The sequence below is a fragment of the Chiroxiphia lanceolata genome, chromosome 25 (assembly GCF_009829145.1).
Source record: "Chiroxiphia lanceolata isolate bChiLan1 chromosome 25, bChiLan1.pri, whole genome shotgun sequence".
NCBI classification, from domain to species: domain Eukaryota; kingdom Metazoa; phylum Chordata; class Aves; order Passeriformes; family Pipridae; genus Chiroxiphia; species Chiroxiphia lanceolata.
This window is the reverse complement of record NC_045661.1, coordinates 1,314,016-1,321,165: the sequence shown is the minus strand read 5'-3', so window position 1 is coordinate 1,321,165 and position 7,150 is coordinate 1,314,016.

Genomic DNA, 7,150 nt, shown 5'->3' with positions numbered 1-7,150 from the left:
GGCTTTGGGAAGGGAAACCAAGAGGGTGTGAAGGCAGGAGGGGGGTGAGTGTCTGCTCCCAGGGCAGGGGGTGCTGCAGCTGAGGGGAGGGAGCTGCATCTCTGCAGGGCTGGGTGGTTAAAGGTGCAAATATCCAGGGCAGGTGTTGGAGGCAGGGATACAGACCTGTGTCCAGGATGCCCTGTGCTTGGCTGGCTGATCCCAGAGAAGCTGTGGCTGCCCCATCCCTGGAAGTGTCCAAGGCCAGGTTGGACAGGGCTCGGAGCAACCTGGGCTGGTGGAAGGTGTCCCTGCCCATGGCAGGGGGTGGGAATGGATGAACCTTAAGGTCCTTTCTAACCCAAACCTTTCCAGGACTGTGAGTGGTGCAGCAGCCCCGGGGCTGTGTGTGCTGTGTGGTCTGGCAGCCCTGGAGCTCCTTCCCCTGTTTGTAAACAAGCAGAGCCCCTGCTTTGCAGAGGAGGACAGAGCCAAGTGCCTGTGATGGCTCTTGGGAGCAGAACCTTTGGGGAGAGCAGCCTTTGCTCTCTTCACCGAGCTCAACAGAAACTGTTCTGCTCTGCTGAGCTGGAAGTTGGCTGCAGATCCCACTCCCAGCCCCGGGGCTGGGAACAGACTCTCCTTTCAGTCCTTGGCTGTGAGCAGACGGGGAGGAGGAGGAGGAGGAGGAGGCTGGTGCCGTCCCTCGGGAGCACCACGGTGGCAGGTGTGGGCACAGCTCTGCCCAGCCATCCCAGACAAGGAGGGAACCAGTCAGGGAGGTGTTTGCAGCAGGGAGAGCAGGCAGAGGTGCCTGTGTGCCACCGAGGAGGGGCTGGCAGAGCTCGGGCCCTCCAACACTGCCCCACTCACAGCCCCTCCACTCACCCTTTGTCCTGGTCCCCCTCTGACTAATATCCTTCCTCCTATTCAGCCTGTTCTGCTTCCACCCCTGCCTGCAACCCCCGCTGAGCTGAGCAGGGACTGGGGACGTGGCTTTCCACCCAAACCCCAGAGCTAAGCAAGAGGAGACAGAGCAGCTGCAGGACCAATGTGACTCCCTCAGGCAGCCCAGCGGATCAGTGTCCAGCTTTTGGACAGATCAGATGCTTTTTGTCATTCATTATCAGCCGAGGAACAGCCCTGCAGTGCTGGGACACGGAGCCAGCAGAGCGTCGTTCCAGCAGTGCCTGTGGAGGGAGAGGGGATCCAGGGGGGCTGGGGGAGAGGAGGGAGAGGGGATCTGGGGGGGCTGGGGGAGAGGCAGCACTCAGAGCCCATGATGACTAACTCCCTCCCTCCCACTGCCTCACAGGAACCACTATCAGAAAGCAGAAGCTGCTTCCTTCCCTCTTGCTCCCCACTAAGATTTTCCAGTGACCCGTCGTTCTGCAGCGCTGATGGAAACTCGCCCGGTCTCCGGCCCTTCCTTCTCCTCTGCTTTGGGTGGGTTTTTTGCCTTCCCAGCCGTCTCTTGGCATCATCAGACCTTCACAGTGGGAGCATCACCCCTGGCACTGCACTGCTGCCTCCCAGCTTGGGGCTCACTTGGCTCTGCTCCGACCCACAAGGAAAAGCCCCTCGTTCCCCTGCACCCACCTCCCACATGGATCATTGGGGGTTCCCACAAAGGAGCTCCAGCCCTGGGCACAGCAGGGTGCAAACCACAGCCCACCACAACACAGGGTTTGGTCCCAGCCTTACCAGGCACAGCTCTGCTGAGGACAGGCAGGGAGATGGATGCAGCATCCCCCTTTGCCTGGGATTTGTCAGGGAGAGCCAGGAGCAGCAGCTTGAGCTGCAGAGGAGAAGCTGCCACCCCAGGGCAGATCTCCAGCACCCCAGCCTGAAGCACCCAAACATCCAAAAGGGACAGACCTGCTCCCTCCCAGGTACCAGCCTGATAACACATGGAAAATTCAGACATTTAAGCATATTTTGGGAATCTGAAAGCAGCTGGCAAGAGCCTCACACCCACAGGAGATTTGTTGCAGCTTCCCAGCATAGCTGGGCACCCCAGAGCTCCCAACCACCTTCACACCTGCTTCCCTGGCAGCAAAACCACTCCCAGCCAGGCTGGGCTCCCCAGCCAGCGCTGCCAACAGGAACCACAGCAGCATCTCCTGTTCCTCAGCTCCACTTCCCCCAGTGCACGACCTCAGGCTTAATCAGCTCCTCAATTATTAATTAAAAAGCCCCACAGACTGTAATCCCCAGCCCCATGCTCGACCAGAGGCAACCAACAGCCAAAGAGCTCTCCTAGTGCTCGTTCCCTAAATCTGTTCCTAATTAGGAGTGGACTCGCCCCTGCAATTAATTGCCAGAGTCGTCCATTAGTGCCTGGACATCCAGCTCTGTTTGGGAGAGGAGGCAGCAGAGTGGTCAATCGGTTTGGAACGAATGGAGACAGCGTCCAAACCTGTGGCAAAGCCCCTGTACCTGGCAGGGGGACAGCGAGGGCTGTTGGCTTCCAGCAGAAAGCGCCTGGCTCTGGGACAAGTGGGATTTGGGGATTTTTTTTTTTTTTCCAGGGCTCTGGGAGTGCTGCAGAGCCGCTGCCCGTGGGTGCTGGCAGGGTCTGGCAGCCCCGGGGGTTGTTGCTGCAGCCCGAGGAGCCGCACTTGGCGTGACACAGCGCCCGTGTCCCCGCTCGCCCCAGCCCCGTGTCCCCGCCTGCCCGCTCCTTGTCACCACAGCCAAGCCCCGAGGGAGCCGGGGCTGGAACAGCCCTTCCAAAGCAATCACTTGGAACTGGCAGTTTGACTCCTCTCCAGGTACCACGAGCCTTTGGGAGAGCCCAGGGTCGGCGCTGGGGGAGCAGGGCCCCGCTTTCTCCCGGGCTTCCCACAGGACACGGGGGCTTTCCCTGTGCCACAGGCCTGGGAAATCAGTGGGGTCAGCTCGTGGAAGGACAGGGAACGTCCCCCATCATGTGGCATAACCACCCTCTGAGCAGACAGGGCATGAGAGGAGCACAACCCCTTCCTAAACCCTCTTAAATCAAGTGAAGCTCTTCCATGCCTCGGTTTCCCCAGCTGCCCACCTCCGCAGGGAGCACGAGGCACAGGACACCAGCTGGCTGCAGTGGCCCTGAAAGCACTGGGTGCTATTATTAGCTTTAAGGGAAGTGAGAGTCTTTCTGTGCCTCAGCATTTAATTTTCCCTCCTAATATACTCTGCATGAAAAGAAATAACCCCCCTACACCCAGACACCCCAGGAAATCACGAGCCGGCAGTTGAAGCCACAGGATCATTCCCAGGGTTGGGGAGCAGCAGCTCCAGGCTCTCAGGAGGTCAGGGATGCTCTTATGGTTGTTTTTCAGCAGTTTGACCATAATTGGGCTGTTCTGGTGATGCTCAAGGCCCATTATCACCCCATCTCTGCCAGGTCAGGGGGAGGGTCCCGGACCCTCGAGGCCTTTGCCACCAAAGCAGCTCCACAGATCTCAAATGGAGATATTTAGGGGAAAAAAGCGTGCTAAGTGAGGGAGGAGTTGAACTCAGTTCTGGGCTAATGGCTGGTGAAATTACATTAAAAACTGGAGCAAAGCAAACCCTGGAAGGCAGATCAATGTAAACAGCACGGGAAACTGGGACGCAACTCCTGAGCCGGAATAGCTGTTTATGGCTGGATGTCGGGAGAGCTGGGGTGACTCACGCTGGGGACGGGGGACTGGTTTCCCTCAAGGCTGGGTCACCAGTCCCCCAGTGATGGGCTCTGTGACGGGGACCCTGCTCTTGGTGGGGACAGGTTTCTGCACGAGGCAGCGGCTCCAAGCCCGGCCATCCTCACAAAACTGCATTTTCCCTGCAGCTCATCCACATCCTCGTGTTTTCCAGCCAGGCTGGGGCTGAGCCGATTGCCTGGGGCAGAGGGGCTTTGCAGGCCATCACCAGGTCCTTGGGCAGCTCCAAAGGAGGGATATTCACTGATCCTGTCTGAGTGAGGAGGGCGAGGATATCCTGGAGAAAGAGAGAGAAGCAGCGTCCCCTAAATATCCCTTTCAGCCCTAAGGCAGCACCTGGGCAGGTGGATGGGGGCAAGTGAGGTGGATAAATAGGTGCTGAGAGGAAAGAGATGGGTAATGGGGTCAGTTGGGCACGGACAGGCAGGAGTGAGCAGTAATGGGTGTGGAGGGACCCAGAGAGAGGAGGTGCCAGGGCTGTGGGTGCCCTGTGGATGGGCAGGGGCAGTGCACAAGGTGCACAGGTACCTGTGCTCCCTCCGAAGAGCCACCTGATGAATAACAGCCGTGAATTATGACCATGAACAAGCTCTGGGGCCCGGCCGTGCTGGGCTGAGGGAACAAGGTCGGCTGCAGCCCCGGCCTCCCGCTGCCTCCCCTGGCCCTGAGCCAGCGCCAGCCCCGAGGCCACCGGGACATTAACCTGCTTTTCCACCAGCGCCTGCCGGCCACGTCAGCCGGCTTTTAATTAGATGGAGCACTTCCGAGCATTCCCTGCAGCCCGGCCGGGAAGATCCGGGGGCTGGCAGAGCTGGACCCGAGCAGAGGCAGCTCTCGGGACCCGTAGTGGGTTTCCAGTGGAGCTCCTCGTGCTCTGCCAGCCACCCGTGTGCCATCCCTGTCCCCTTCACAGGATGTCCTCTGGGAACGGGCTTTTAAGGGCACCCTCTCCCAACTGCTGCCTCACTGGTGCTCCGGAGCCCTCGCTGCTCCCCCACCCCAGCTGTGGCAGTGCCCTCCAAGGAGGAGCCAGGCTGTGAGGGAATCTGCTGCCTCTCCCAAATCTCTGTTCCCAGAGCTCTGTAATTACAGGGATTTGTCTTCCCTTTCCTACACTTTAATTTGCAGCCTCTGTGGTTGCTCCTCCCGGGAGGAGAGGGGAAAGGCCTCCCCCTGCCAAGGCACGGCCCTTGATGGTGCAGAGCATCAGCTCCCTCCCCGGACAGGACCCCCCCAATCCCCGGTGGCACTGGGCCACCCTCACCCAGCCTCATGTGCCTCTCAGGGGAACTTGGCAGCAGGTGCCCACTCCTCACCCAGTAATCCTGCTCCGTGCCACCCGCCAAGGGCTGACAGGAATAAACACATCCCGTCCCACATGCCTTTCCATAAGGGGAGAGAACCTGCTGGCCGAGGTACTGCCAGCCCGGCTCCTTTCCAGGCCAGCGGTCACCGGGGGCCAGGCAGGGGAGGGGCAGCAGATGCCCCCACAAAACCCAAAGCCCAGGGTCTGCTGGGCACCCCTTGCCCACCCACAGCCCCCCAGGAGCACCCCCACTCCCCACCCTGAACGCGACAGCAAGGACTGACCTGCAGGTCACAGCCCCGTGTGAGCTGAATGCAGAGAGGCTGTTAAATGAGTTAATTAATGGGTGTTAATTAGCGATGAGAAGGCTCTGGGAGGGCAGGTGGGGAGGAGAGGAGCTGGCTGGCCTGTGCCCCCCCCCCCAGCAGAAGGGCAGCCCTGTCTGGGGGACCCCCTCATGGGGTGCTCCCATCACCGAGGGGCCACAGTGAGGACAAAGCAGGGGGTGGCTGAGCCCCCCGGGTGCCACAGTGGGTTCCAGGTGCCACCTCACCCATCAACAGGGATTCCCCTGCGAAGGGTGTTCAAAGCATCACTTCCAATTCCCGTCTGTTTTCCCCTCCTGCCATGGAGACGCCTCCTTATGTAAACACTGTTAAGTAGGACGGCCTTTTATATCTCCTTCTGCCATCACTGACAGTGGCTGTGGAGGCTCCGGGCCCCCAGGCCACCCTTCTGCCTGCCTGGCAGCCAAGGAGAGAGCTGGGCTGCCCTCATGCCCGTCCCCATGCCACGTCCATGCCAGCTCTGCATGGGGCTGCACCCAGCCCAGGAACCAGCCACCAGCACCATCTGGGTGCATCCAACACCCTGTTGGGTCCTGGAGGGGCCTGGGATGGCTTTGAGCCAGGAATATGGGGCTGGGATTTAATTGAAGTGGCTGAGTCTGTGCAAAGCCCTCCCCAGGGCAGGGGGTGCTGCAGCAGAGCAGATGGAGGGCTGAGCATGACTTGGTGGCACCACCACACTCGGATGCCTTTTGACCCCCTCGTGCTCAGCAAGGAGGGTCCCATCACCAGGACATCCCCCTGCCCAGCCCAGCAGCTGCCCACGGGATTGTGGCATCCCTAATTCCCAATCCTTTAGGCTCCCTCTGGCCAGGGCACCCCCTCCTTGCTGTGCCCTCCGTGCCTCCCCTCTGCCTCCGCTCCCGCCGTCAGACAACTCAAACGTCAGCTTTAACAAGGGTAAATTTTTGATGAACAGGTTATTAAATATTTGTGGCTGTTGCATGAGCTTTCAATTATTCAGCAGGAAAGTGCAGGCAAGGTGCAGGCAGCTCCAGCAGCCGTGTGCAGACTCTCCAAGTGGCACTGAAGGACACGGTGGCCACGTGGGACATGGATCTGCTGGGGCTGGCTGGGAATCCTGGGCAGAGCCAGCGAGAGACCAGAGGGAAAAACCTCCAGGAACAAAACTGTTCCACTGGCAAAATCATTGTAATTCCCATGAAAACTCTCACGTGTGGCCATCCAATGTCACTCGCCAGGAGGGCACCAGGAGATCCCTATGGGAATATCCCAGGCCACCCTCATGCTGTTGGCAGCTCTGCTGGCTCCAAACCAGGATCAAACCCTGAGCACTTGGACCAAAATGGACCAAAATGAACATTTTCAAGCCCCAGTCTGGCTGCAGTACTGGGGAGCTCATGGTTGTGCTGGGGCTCCATCAGCATCCTGGTTCCATCAGGATCCTGGTTCCATCAGGATCCCGGTTCCATCAGGATCCTGGTTCCCGAGCTGGCATCTGGTGCAGGGACACCACCCAAACCTGCCCCCCCACCCCCACGGCAGGGCTGCTCCTGGTCAGGGCTTCACCTTCCTGGAACATACCTGGGGGAAGCAGCCAAGAGGCATAAAATTCCAGCTGAACCTCGGCCAGCAGCGGCAATTAAAACAAAGTGATTAATCACAAACAGAAAGTGGCCATAAAACTTTCCAGTAATGGGAGGGAGAGCGGGATGAGCAGCTCGGGAGCTGAGGAGGCTCCTGCAGGAGCAGGGGAGCAGGGCTGTGTTTCCAGCAGGGTTTGGGAGGGCAGGGATGGTCCCTGGTTGCTCACAAAGTGCTGAGCTCCCTTTTGACTTGGGACAGAGACGAGCTCTTGGCTGGAGGTGTCT